The sequence below is a fragment of the Equus przewalskii genome, chromosome 31 (genome assembly GCF_037783145.1).
Source record: "Equus przewalskii isolate Varuska chromosome 31, EquPr2, whole genome shotgun sequence".
NCBI classification, from domain to species: domain Eukaryota; kingdom Metazoa; phylum Chordata; class Mammalia; order Perissodactyla; family Equidae; genus Equus; species Equus przewalskii.
Genome location: NC_091861.1, coordinates 17,668,955 through 17,683,330, shown reverse-complemented (window position 1 = coordinate 17,683,330; position 14,376 = coordinate 17,668,955).

Sequence of the window (14,376 nt, the reverse complement as noted above, 5' to 3'; positions counted from 1 at the left end):
GGTCATTGAAAATACCTCTACAAATAGAAAGTTTTATTTTCCCTTCTATTTTTGTATCTGGCTGTGTTTGTCCCCAAAATCTGTTAGGCCTGCAAGAGACAGTATGTGGTAATAAATGAAGCAAAGGAAATAAATAAAAGAGATATAAAAATGGGATTACCATTTAGAGGAAACATGAAATGCATTTTTAAACTGACACTTACAAATGAAAAGCAATGGCAGGAGGACAAATTCAGTGCAGACACGGACGTTCTGTGGTCGAAGACAGCCAGAGAGAAAAATACTGCCTGTGTATTGTAACCTTGTAGAGAATTCTGAGCGGTTTATAAGTAAGTGTCACAGAAAGGGTGAATATGCTACTGATATGATCCAAAGATAAAACCATCAAACATCAGATTCGAAAAATTACCGTCATAATTATGTATTTAATTGTAGCAATGTGATACTTTATCATCTTTTAAACTATCATTGTTACTGGAGTCCATTAAGTCAATCTAAGAAGATCAATGCTCCTTCTAGGTAAAATAGTTTGCTTATTCTTCCTAGAAGCTATTCTGAAACCACAATTTACTAGCTCTCTCTTTCCCTCTTTTTAATTCATTTCATGTTATACCTTTCTGCTGGTGTTCATTTTCACTGCCTTCACTGTCAGATAGGTGTTTCCACCTTAATTGTCACCAATGTCACCCTATTCACAAGGTGACACTGCAGTAGCAGTTTTGTCACCTAAATCAACATGACATTCTCTCTGTTGACCAGTACACTACCATCCGCCATCTCTGATGGCTTAGTCCCAATTAAGAACTTTGTGCTCAAAATAACTTTAGTTCACTGCATTCAGGTTTTAATAAGGAGAGGAGTGGATTAGACTTGCTCGATTGGAAAGAGAAAAGTAAACATGTACTTGTGGTACTTTCTTTATATCCTTGTCTTCTACATTCTATTTCTTATTTACACAACATCTTTTTCTTCCTACTATGTCCCGTTTGGGTTAATTCCACTCTTTCCTTGAATGTTCTTGGTTAAAGGCAATTAGTATTGAGGCAATGAGAAGGAAGAGATAAAACAGTGATTTATTAAGCATTACTCTTCAGACACACAGGGCAGTCACTATATTTGTGAGGCTCCTCTGCTGTTTCACAAGTAATTTTCCTTTTTTTCATGAACGTGACTTTGGTGTAAATCATACTTTGGTTTAATCCTGGCTCTCCCACATTCTGACTTCATGATCCTGACCAAGTTGCTTAACCTCTTAAACATGTTTTCTTATAAAGTAAGCTAACCATATACCTCTTGAGGGTTAGCACCATATAAATTTACCCATTACTTTTTTCGTTTCTATAATATTTCTTTCTGATTACATTGTAAACTCCAAGACTAAAGGACCATGTGTCCTTAACTTTATATTTGCAGTGCCTAGCACTATGCTCAGAACATAGTAAATATTCAATAAATATTTGAAAGACTGTCTAAAAGATTAAGCAGTATCTGGGCCAAAAAAGAGAGAAATAAATGCCAATATGTAGGACCTTGGATAGTCTTCTAAATAGGAATTTTTTAGTTGCTATTATAAATTTCTATACATAATGATGAAATCCTACTATTAAGCACTAAACTATAGGTAACATTTAAAAACATTTAGGAGGGTTGACTTGAGTCAAACAATAGTTTGACTTGTAAAACAGTGAGTTAAAACAAACCACCAACTCAGGGGTCAAACATATTAAAAATTGTTTTTTTAACTCATCTGAGTGTAGATGGTAGGCATCCCCTATTGATTTCGGGGGGGTTGCTTTTGTTACACTTAAGCGTCTCTCATCCCCGTTAAACAGTTGGGGATAATACAGTAGTCCCACTCTCCCACCACCAATGTCCCCAATGGGAGCACTGCCAACATCTCACTCTCACCCTTTATCCTGAGTGCTTAGCATCACCAAGCTGAGTCGAAGGGGAAATCATCAGACCACACCTCTCTGACCGTGGTGGTTAAACCAAGCTCTTATATGTTATATTATGATGCCATATAAAGAAAATTTCATGATATGGATTTATAAATTGCACCACTTAGAAATATGTATAATATTTATATATTTCTACTGGAACAGGGGCAGTGAAGAAGAATAAACTTTAATGAATACTTTTTATCTTTAGGCACCTTGAAATACACTTATAAATAAGATATATGTATAGATACACACACAAAATATATACACACTAATAAATAAGAGATATATATTCACACATATACATGTACATACTTATGCATATAGATATATAAGTATGACTATATATAACTAACTATAATATAACTGCATATGTATGTAAAATAATATAAAACAATAATACTACACGAATGTGTACGTGGGTCAATAATGGATATGTCATATTGTACCCCTTCAGGCAGGAATTTTATCTCATTTTCTCTTTTGTATCCCCAGATCCAGAACAAAGCATAGTAGTTAACAAATGTGCAATAAGTGATGCTTGAAAAAGTGAGTGATAATGTCTTTGATATTTCAGAAAAGAGAGTATTTATTTGTGCTAGAATAATATGATATAGCAAACATAAAAAGGAGTTTAACTATCGTAAGAGGTAAGATAACATCTTTTGCTTTCTTTTGTTATTTTGTTGTTGTTGTTGTTGAATATTCCTAAATGATGTGAAATGTAACGGAAAATAGATTTTTTCCTGATATAAATGTACTGGCATGTATATCTGTATTCTTACAAAGGTTTTGATGATTACTAAATTTTCGTAAATATTGGATTCAAACATATTTCCAACTTCTGGATCATCTTTGGGTAAACTTCTGGAGTAATGAATTCATAAATTTTTTCAAAGCATTTTTCCTGATCTTCAGATATTTGCAATTTCTAAAGATCTCTCTTCATAGAAATAACTTAAGTATCTTTTTTACATTGTATCTAACTTGGTACTTACTTCTAGAAGGGTAGAGGAATCTTATATCCCTCCAGGAAGGTGGATTGAATTAAATTGTGTTTTGGAAAATGAAAAGAACAATCTTTGGTAACATGTAACCTCATTTTTGTCTCAGACAGAAAACAGAAAAAACATTTTAAAAAATTAAATTTGCCTTCATGTACTGTTGATGAGAAACCAAAAAATAGTCAAAAGATTCATCTTATGTGATTTTTTTAAAAAGATGATAAAGCTAGAAATAAATGCTGGAAATTAATTTCTAGGTTATGTTTTTCTAGAACATAGTCATTTTTTTCTGGTGATCATTATGAAAATGATGGCTCAATTTGAGCCCAAATAATTAATTGCAAAATTTTTTTTAGCATCATCTATGTTTAAGCACCATGGACTGAATACAGAAACGAAAAGATAAAACAAAATTTATTTGGACTGTTGTATATTTTTGGCTTGTTTGTTCATGTGCAATCTAATAAGCAATATAATCTAATCTAACAGGGGCCATAAGAAAAAGAGATGTCACAAAAAAGTGTATGTCAGAACTTAATTTGTGTTTTAGCACCCCTGAGCATCCTGAAAAACTTTTGTTTTAGAAACATCATTCTCCTACCATTCGAACATTTTCAGGAATTGGTTTCTATCCTCCTGTTCCAAGCTAATTCCAATATTGCTCTGGGTATCATCTTTCACGGTATTTCTCTTCTTACTATTCTATTGCTACGGATTACAATCTAACATTCTTCTTCTTTGTTTTTCCTGAGGAAGGTTCACCCTGAGCTAATATCTGTTGCCAATCTTACTCTTTTTGTATGTGAGCTGCCACCACAGCATGGCCACTGACAGATGAGTGGTGTAGGTCCATGCCCAGGAACTGAACCCGAGCTGTGGAAGCAGAATGCACTGAATTTAACCTCTAGGCCATCAGGGCTGGCCCTACAGTTTAAGATTCTTAATTTTTTTTTTTTCTATTGGTATACACGTTTGATTCATCTAAATACATACCCCTCACTCATGTTCCTTTTCACTTGCAAACCACTTTCCATCAATTTTAGTTAAATTTCATAGAAAGTAGTCCAGATATTTTCTAACCTATTGAACTATTTTTGGAAATAGCTTTGTTGAGCTATGTATAATAAGCTGCACCTACCAAAGGTATAAATTTGACTTTTTTTTTGAGGAAGATTAGCCCTGAGCTAACATCTGCCACCAATCCTTCTCTTTTTTGCTGAGAAAGGCTGGCCCTGAGCTAACATCCGTGCCCATCTTCCTCCACTTTATATGTGGGACGCCTGCCACAGCATGGCTTGCCAAGCAGTGCTTAGGTCCACAACCAGGATTTGCACTGGTGAACTTGGGGCCACCAAAGCAGAACGTGTGAACTTAACCACTCAGCAATGGGGCCAGCCCCATGGTTACATTCTTGATAGACACATAGGTTAGCTCTGGATATGAGAGTGTCATCTTTCTAGGTATTAATATTTCAAGGAGGAACTAGGTCCAGGAACTTGGAGACATCTGTAAGTTATAAAAGGCACAGACACCAAGGGTTTATACGGCCCTTGGAAAGGCATATTTCCATTCCATATCAATACAGAAAAAACTTTTTTTCCCTTCTTTTATGGAAGGAATGTCAGCTGTTTTTCTCCTGCATGTAAATGGAAAAAAATTATTTGTCTTCATCCCTTACCTGTAGAGTGTCTGGCTAGTCATGAAGGACATTTGACCTGGGTTTCATTGAGTTGCTCAAGGCATATGAGGCATGGGGAGGCTGATGAACTTATTGCTTACTGTAGGTAATTAATAAGAAATCTGTCTCTGATATAGAACACCTCCTGTTTGTGCTTTCAGGATAAAATTAGAAAAAATAAATTAAAAAATCCCAACACATGTATTTTGAGAATATTCGTATATCTTTTCATTGTCAATTTCTAATTTAATTTGATTATGGTCAAAGGATATACTTTGTATATATTGATTCTTTTTGCTTTTCTTGAGACTTGTTTTATGGCCTACAAAAAGTCTATTAGTAAATGTTCCATGTGGAACTTGAAAATACTATATATTATGTTGTTGAGTGGATTATTCCATAAACGTTAATTGGTTCAAGTTGATTAATAGCACAGTGGGATCTGTGGGAAATTGTCCTCCTGCTCCTTTCCCATGATTCTCTCCATGATATCATAGAGTTACCTCATCTACAGGTGCTGATCAGCACTCATTTGAATACTTGAAGGAGTCCCTCTAGAGATTCTCTCTCTCTTTGCAGCTCTCTCCTTTCTAGTACTCTTCCTTGTAAATTCTGGCCACCTTGTCTTCTCTGAGTGTTCAATTCTGTCTCATCAATACTGGGAGATTTTCAGGCTCTAAGATTCCTCTCTGCACTGAGACCTGAAAACTCTTCAGTAAATTTGATAGGGAAGTGGTTGAGCTCATCTTTCGTGGATCACCGCCCTTCATTGTTGGGTGTCCAGTGATTTGAAAGCCACAGTTTCACACACCTTGTTCACTTCTTCAGTTTTCTAATGTAGGATGGTAAACTCAATTGTTGCTAGTCCATTATGGCTGGCAGAGGAACATAATTTGTTTTAAAAAATCAAAGTAAATAGTAAGTTTCTAGAAATCGCAATGGAGGACAAGTATATGACCACCCCACATCCTAGACTTGAGATACGTAGCATGTGAGAGAAAGTATTTTCTCTTAGGATGACTTTAATGATAAGCTAAGTTCTACTTTATGCAAAGAATTTCAAGAGATTCAACTTTTTTTCTAGAATGCCAAAGGACAGAGTGAAGGAGAGGAGAGGTTAGGCATATGGGATTGTATCAAATTAATTACTAAAGATGCTTGCAGATTCCAGGTGATAAGGGATAACCTTTCGCCATATTTTAGGAAGTAACTGAAGTAAAGAGTTTGAGTCGTGCTGAGCTTTGGTTTCACCATCTCTTCAAAAGGGGTATAGTCTCAAGTATATACTTAAGTAAGCATGTCAGAGAATGTTAACTTCTTACAAAATAACCGTTCTCTTCTCTCTCAAACTAACAGAACTCTTAATTTAGGCTAGGCCAATTACATCTGAAAGATTATATTTCCTGATTCTTTTTGGGATTAGGTGTTGTCACGTGTCAAATTCTGACCAATACAGCAGAATTACAGACACATAAAAAGTCACAATACATTCAGCAGGAAATGCTAAATGATGAATGAATTTGGTTGGCATACAACAATGTGCAGTACACCAGAACATAAGTGTTAATAAACTAGTTAGTCTGGTTAAGGTGTCCATCCTTGTTGTCATAGCTATTCCAGGGTTATATGGTCAAAAATAAATTTAGATTTCCTCCGAATCACTGCCATAATGAGCTACTGATTTTGCTTGGATTATGATCTTGTGGTATATTGAGAAGATATGCATTTTGAAAATCAATCTTACAAATTTCATTCATAAACAAAAGCATAAACTCCTGGAAAATGAGATTTAATGATTCATTAAATGTATCACTACAAGGGGCAAGTGAAACTTATCTAGGAATATAAAGATGATTTATGCTAGAAAATTAAATTAAGATTTAAACAAATAGAGCTGATAATGGAAAAGAAAAGGCATGTTAAACTCTGTAGAGTTAATAGACAACTTATAAATTTATACATGTCAATACCTTAATTTCGTGATGGAAAGAGATGCCCTGAGAGTATGATTTACTTACTCAATATAATACTGAGGTGAGGACTAGATATACAACACTTGGTATTCAGAAAAATATTCACTTTATTCCATACAAAGCTCACAAATTCCACTTTATATGGGTTCAGGTCAAAATATTATCATCAAAAATAAAAATATCTTTTAATTCAAAAAGTTTAATATGGGTCCTGTTTTAAGTAGTAAAAACACTTTTACTAAGAAAATTGCTACATGCCTTTCATCTTATCACATCTACACCAGGTGCCCACCACTGCTGGAAATGGTTAATTTTTCACTGCAGTGGAAGGTTTCTAAGTAGTCATTTAAACTGTAAGAAGCTATAAAGAACTTTTATATTTTATTATGTTAATGTATTTACCAGTTGGTATATCTGTAACTGTTTTTGACAGTGCTGCCATATAAACAGAGAAAAACAAATAGAAGAAAAATATTTAAAATACAGAACTCCCAAGAAAAATAGTGTTTGGCCATATATAAATTGTTTTAGAAGGAAAATTTTGGCTCATGTATAATGCATTTTGGACGAAAATATTTTGATTCATCTAAAAGGATATAATTCACAAGGGGAAGAAAGAAAAACTAACTAATGAGGATACCATCTATAGTAAGACATTTTATATTCCAGACTCAAGAGAAAATTCAAATAACCAATTAGCATTATAAAGTATAAGATTGTGATTAAAAGAAAATCCATTTGAAAATTTATCAAGTTATTATAAAAGGGTTCCCTTTACCTGAAATATTTATACGTACTTTTGAATATATTAGGGAAAATATTATTTGACTTTGCATTTAATTAGTCTTCTGGGATATTGTGGGCTGAAAAATTACCAGTGCACATGTAAAGTTTCAAAAATGAAAAAGATTAGTGCCTTCGTGTTGTAAAAATACTGAAAATTACACTAATTAGAATTGTTTTAAAAAACCCACTAAAATATTTTCCCAGTAGAAAATTTATATATCAATTACACAAAATATACACGCAACATTAAATATTCTCCCTTATTTTTTCCTACTAGATATTTTTGCAAGTAACTTTTACTATGAAAATATTTTTCCATGAGTTCATATTTTAGATAATGCCTATAAAAAGTTTTTGTAAAAGTGGACTTTAAAAATATTAGAATTCACACGTCAACAAGAGTTTTCCAAACACACATCTAGCTATATTACATTATTATATAATCAAAATATTTATTATATAAACTAGTTAAACATTCTCCTATAATTCTTTATCTTCACTGACTCAATTTTTTAAAAGCCATTTTTAAAACATTAGAAATGCTTTACAATTACAAAGAAATTATGGAGAAAGAATAGAACATCTCCATATATTTCACATCCATTTTCCCCTATCATTAACATCTTATATTAATATGGTGCATTTGTCACAATTCATCAACTACTACATAGATAACTAAGTTCCACAGTATATTCAAATTTATTTATTCAGATTTCAATGGTTTTTACCTAATGTTCTTTTTTTGTTCCAGGATCTCATTCAGGAAGCGATATTACATTTAGTCATCCTACTTCCTAGATTTCTCTTGGTTGTCACAGTGTATAATTCTTTTTTTAATTAGTATTTTATTCCTAGAAATTGTCTTAGTGTCTTCAAGTGTGCCCTCTCTCTCAATCTCTCACTATCTCTTCTGAGTCTATAGCAGCCCTCAATAACCTTGTCAATATTAAATGTGGAGCTTGACATAACGTAATTTTTTTATGTGACGTGTCAAATCATTATATAATGATGTTACATATTTGGGTATTGCACACCATTTTATGTAAATAAAGATACATCCTCAAATTGTTTTAAAAGTGGGCCAACCAATTCAGAATATTTATTGCTGTATCAGTCATCTTAGGCTAAGATATAGTCTAGCAGCAACTTGTTGCCAAAGATTTGATTCTCATTCAATTGGCATACCCTTTGCGATTCATTGTGTATGTTCTTCATGTTATGACTTGACTGAAGGAATAGCCACTATCTGTGACATTGCTAAAGGAAAAGAGAATGACAGTACTCCATGATGACCCTAAAGGGTGAAACAGACAAGTAAACAGACTTTTACCATATAGTACAAGTAACCCAGTAAGGAAGAGATGGTGGGAGGTTAAAGAAGTCTTCCTAGGTGAATGACTTTCCTAGACAGAATCTGAAAAGAGAGCAAGTTAACCTAGTAGAAAAGAAATGCAAGAGTACTCCAGGCCAAGAGAGTAACATATTTAAGTGAAAGAAAGGTGAAGATACCCCAATGCTTTGGGGGAATTGCATGTATTTGGCATGGCTAATGGGCAAAGTGGAAGGATGAGGCAGGGAATAAAGGACCTGAGACTAGACAGGTACATTGTTTTCTGTATTTTAGCTTGGTTATGAGAAAGTGATATCTGTGCATATCATAAGGATGTCATCTCCCAAAAAATGTAAAATTAATATTAATTTATGGCAGATTACTAACTTGAGACATCAAACAGTTTACAGTGTTCTGCTTCTCTTACCTGTAGACACCTGCGACATTGAGAACGTGAGACTAGAGGTGTTCATTTACAACAGGGAAGAGTGCATAGAGAATATGTAGCAAACAAAATTAGGCAGATTTCAGACTTCTGTGTGGAGATGTGGAGAGCAGGGTGTCCTACAGAGGAGAGTTTAAAGAAGATGTGGCTGGCAGGAAGTTTGCCTCCATTGTCTCATGGGTATTATTTGAGAAGGTCTTTAAACTGTGAGGGGATGGGAGGCAGAAATGAGGAGAGTAGAAAGAGGGCCAAAGAGAATAAGAACTCCCTTGCTTCTCAGGCCATGCCCTGTGAAAATAGCATGAAGGAACCCATGAGTCTTCTCTGATCCCAGAGTGCAGCACATAGTTGAATGAGAAAAGTAGTCTATGTTACCCCTCAAGGAGCCAAATGGTTGGTCAAGAAGAAAACTCCAAATGATGCATAGGGAGTGAGGGTGAAGGTTGACTGAGTCTCTACGAGACCAGAACTGTCAATAAAAGAGTGCTTATGGACATCCATTCATAGCAACAGTACCTGCAAGTCTTTTCCTACCTGAGCCAGGAACAAACATTACCCCTGCTGAGAGGACAGGCCCAGATATTGAGGAAGCCACTCCTCGCCTCCCACACACAAAATGATGTGAGACTAATTAAACGTTGGAGGCCAACAGAGAGCCAACACCAAAAAAGAATGGGTATGTTTTTCTCACACGCTGGTGGAGATCATCTCATAGGCATGACTGCCCTGACCAGCACACTCTCGAAGAGTCAAGTAGAAGGTAGAGGAAGGCAAGCTTAAGGTAAAATATTATTGAACATGACTGATTTTTCAATTCTTCGTTGATCAGAAAGACCATTGGATGGACAAGTTAAATGCAGAATGGACTGAATTAGGCACAGAGGGAGCTCAAAGTAAGATATCAGATTGATATATAGATATAAAGTCAATTTGTGCAAACCTGAGGCTCACAGATAAATCAGACAGGAAATGTCATGCCCATCACAGTCTGGATAATATTGAGAAAGCCAGAGTGAGCCATCAAGGGACTGGCATTTCTAAAAAATCACTCAGACTGCATTGTGGATGACAGATTGAATACAGGATGAATATAGGATTATGGGCAAAGAGGTTCACTGAGTCACCAGTGCAGAAATATCATTTTTGATGCTATGACGGGCATTTCTTTGCCCCAAGAAATGCATTTTAAGCCTACTGAGGACTTGTAAATATATTATCCCATTTCAATATAGTTTACCATTGTCTTTACATTTATGAATTCCACTGGTCATATTTGAATTGGCTATACCAACTTACACATACTAACTTTGCCAATCAGTCTTATGCGTGTTTTGATTATGAGCAGAAGACGTGATCAGGATAGTAATCTTTTGGAGGTTTTCTCTTTGCAATTTCTAGGAATTATCTTTATGTTTGTAGAATGTTAATGTTTTTATGATTCCATTCTTGCAAAATCTCCCAAGCAATGAAATTTCATTTTAAGAATGTGGTGATACTTACCAATAATTATCATGTAAAATAAAACATAATTTGAATTATACTATTTAGATTCAGTTCCAGTATATGATTGTCACACTCTAATTCTGGCACTTTGTGATAGTTTTCAGAAATCTCATATATACCTAGTAGATGTTTTTATCTATGCATTATATATCATTACTGTCCTATATATACTTTATATTTAACTTACTTTCTTTTCATTATAAATGATTCTATAAGGTATGCAAATAAAAGGGAATACTTTTATTGGTTAAATAGTCTAAGATCTTTCCTTATTCTAAGCTTTAAACTTAATTATTGATTATAGATCATTTACTAGCTTAAATGCACTAGCTAAACACAGCTACCACTTATTTTGAACGTTGTTTAACTTTAGCATAATTAAATGTATAATAAAAATAGTCACTACGGCGGCCAGCCCTATGGTGTAGTGGGTAGGTTTGTGCGCTCTGCTTTGGCAGCCCAGGGTTCACAGGTTCGGATCCCAGATGCAGACCGAGCACACCTCATCAAGTCAGGCTGTGGTGGCGTCCCACACAAAATAGAAGAAGATTGGCACAGGTTTTAGCTCAGTGACGATGCTCCTCATACACACAAAAATAGTCACTGCTTTTCCTTGATGCTGTAATTGATATCACTGATTTCATGATATGCTGGAAACGACTGTGCTGTGCCAAAGTCCTGTGAGTGAAAAGCATTGTACGTTGGTGGTTGGAGCATAGTGGCTGCAGTGCAAATTGCCTGAGTCTGACTGGTCTCTCTGGCTAAGAAAGTAAATTCACTACCCTGTGCTTTGTGTCCTCTTCTGTAAAACAGGGCCCACAAAGTACACATTCAGAGGGTTGTTGCACACAGCACTTAGAACTAGTTTGCAAACCAGAAACATTCAATGAGTTAAATATTTTTATAACTCAGAGATAATTATGTGAGTTACAACACAAAGCAGATTTTTTAACATGAGCAAAGATAGAAATTTATTACTGAAAAGTCAGTTTCATGTGACCAGATGGATATAAATATTTAACTAGGATAATGCTTGAACATAGAATTTTCCCCCAATTTGTATATACAGTCGTGTGCCACATGAATGAAGAGAAAAAAGAAGAGAAGAGAAAGGAATAGATGTAGAAGACATTCACATTTATTCACACATGTGTAACAGGAATATCTGAAGAAGAAGAGCAAATATTGTAATAGACCTAACATTTAAGAGTATAATTTGGGGGCTGGCCCGGTGGTGCAGTGGTTAAGTTCGCATGTTCCTTCTCGGTGGCCCGGGGTTCGCTGGTTCAGATCCCAGGTGCGGACATGGCACTGCTTGGCAAAAGCTATGCTGTGGCAGACATCCCACATATAAAGTAAAGGAAGATGGGCATGGATGTTAGCTCAGGGCCAGTCTTCCTCAGCAAAAAGAGGAAGACTGGCAGTAGTTAGCTCAAGGCTAGTCTTCCTCAAAAAAAAAAAAAAAAGAGAGAGAGAGAGTATAATTTGGTGAAGTCAGTGATATTGGCAGAGGAAAACTTCCAAAAATTCACCCCTCCATAAAAGCAATGAAATAATGGCAAAAATTGGGAGAATCAACTTTTTCCAGGCTCTGGAAATTAAGCAAGGCTTGTAGCAACCTGGAGAGTGTCTGTTCCAGAAATGGTTGAATCTCAGTCAGAACAGTGAGTTTGTGAGAGTCTGGTGTGCCCTAATCACATTTCCTGTTCCTCAGTTAAACAGTAGCCTTGAAAAAGAACAGTCCACATTCCTGGGATCAGATTGGAGGGAGTGGAATGAAGCCGAAGTTCTTTCAAACTACCATTGCCAACAAAATATCACTATTTGACCTGTTTGGTGGTTCCCTGGAGGACACCATTCAAATGGCTTATCTTTATTTGACCTGCACTCTGTCTTAAAAGTCTCTACCCAGGGGAAGTTTTAGAAAACGTTTACAGTTAAGTATTTTAGCGTCATAGATGCCTGAGGTAATGGATAAGAGTTGGGACAAACAATAGGCTAACCAAGCTGTTGAATAAAATTTCCATAGGGGACGTGAAGAGCTCCAACATTTCTCTGGGATTCTAGAAGGCCACTCACATGTATAGGGTTGTGTCATGATCAAAAAATAACTGAGAAGATCCTACGCTCTCACCTCTAGCTGACATTGAATCTCTGCTAAAGCAAGAAGCAAAGGCTAAGGCAAAGTTGTAAACTTCCTGGCTGAACTTGGAAGGCGTGGCCCCAAACACACACACAACCCCTCAGCAAAGACTGAGAGGTTGAGTTTGGTCATTTAAAGAGAATTCTATCCAATCATTAGCTGACCCCTAAGTTAATCTTCTAGGGACGTAAGTGGCACACAACAAAGAATACAGACTTTACAAAATTAGTTCACACTAGTCACTAAATAATCAACAATTACAACTCACAAGCAGGAACAATAACAAAATCTGGGGACAAAGTGTGATTCTGATTGCCAGAGCTCTTGCATTATATAATTTAAAATGTCCAGTTTTCAACAACGAAACAACATGAGGCATTCAAAGACATAAGAAAGTAGGACCAATCCACAGGAAAACAGAATAAGCCATTAAGAGACATTGGCCCTGAAGATGACCAGACTTGGTCTAAGCAGATAGACTTTAAATTAGCTATTTTAAAAATGTTGAAAGAACTAAAGAAAACCATATCTGAAGAACTAAAAGTAAGTATAAGAATAGTGTTCTCATTAAATGTCAAAAGGCAGAGATTGGCTGAATAGATTTTAAAAAATGATCAAACAACATATTGTCCACAAAATATTCATTTTATATTCAAAGACATTAGGTTGAAAGTAAAGGATGGAAAGATATATCATCCAAACCATAACAAAAACAAAGCTGGAGGGGTTATATTGGAATCAGGCAAAATAGAATTTAAGATAAAAATTACAACTAGAGATAAAGCAGAATATTTTATAATGATAAAATGGCCAATGAAAATATAAAAATATAGACTCTTATGTTCCTAACATAGAGCCCCAAAATATATGAGACAATAACTGACAGAAATGTAGGGAGAATTAGACAATTCAATAGTAATATTTGAAGACTTCAATATCTCACTTTCAATAATGGATAGAAAAACTAAACAAGTTATCAATAAGGAAATTGAAGGCTTGAACACCATTATAAGTTAAATATACCTAACAAATATCAGAGAATAATCTGCCCAACAATGACAAAATGCTTATTCTTCACAAATGCACACGGAACATATGTAAGGGCACAAAACAAGTATAAATAAATTTTCAAAGCTTGAAATCACACCAAGTATGTTATCCAACCACAATAGAATAAAATTAGAAACCAATAACAGCAAGAAATTTGAAAAAGAAAAAAAGCACAAATACATAGAAATTAAAAAGCACACTCCTAAATATCCATTAGGTCAAAGAAGAAATTAAAAGAGAAATTGGGAAATGCTTTGAGATAAATGAAAGCAAAAGACAATTTAACAAAACTTGCACTGAAAGCATGTTAAAAGAGAAAAGAGAAATTTATAGTTATAAATACCTAAATTACAATGAATAAAAAAGTCATATCTAAAATTTTATCCTACATTTTAAGAAATTAAGAAATAGTAAAAAGCAAACTAAACTCATGCAAGCACAAGAAAGATTAAATCAGAAGTGAACAAAATATAGAAAAACAAAAGATAAAATCAACAACCCAAAAGTTGCCAAAATTGACA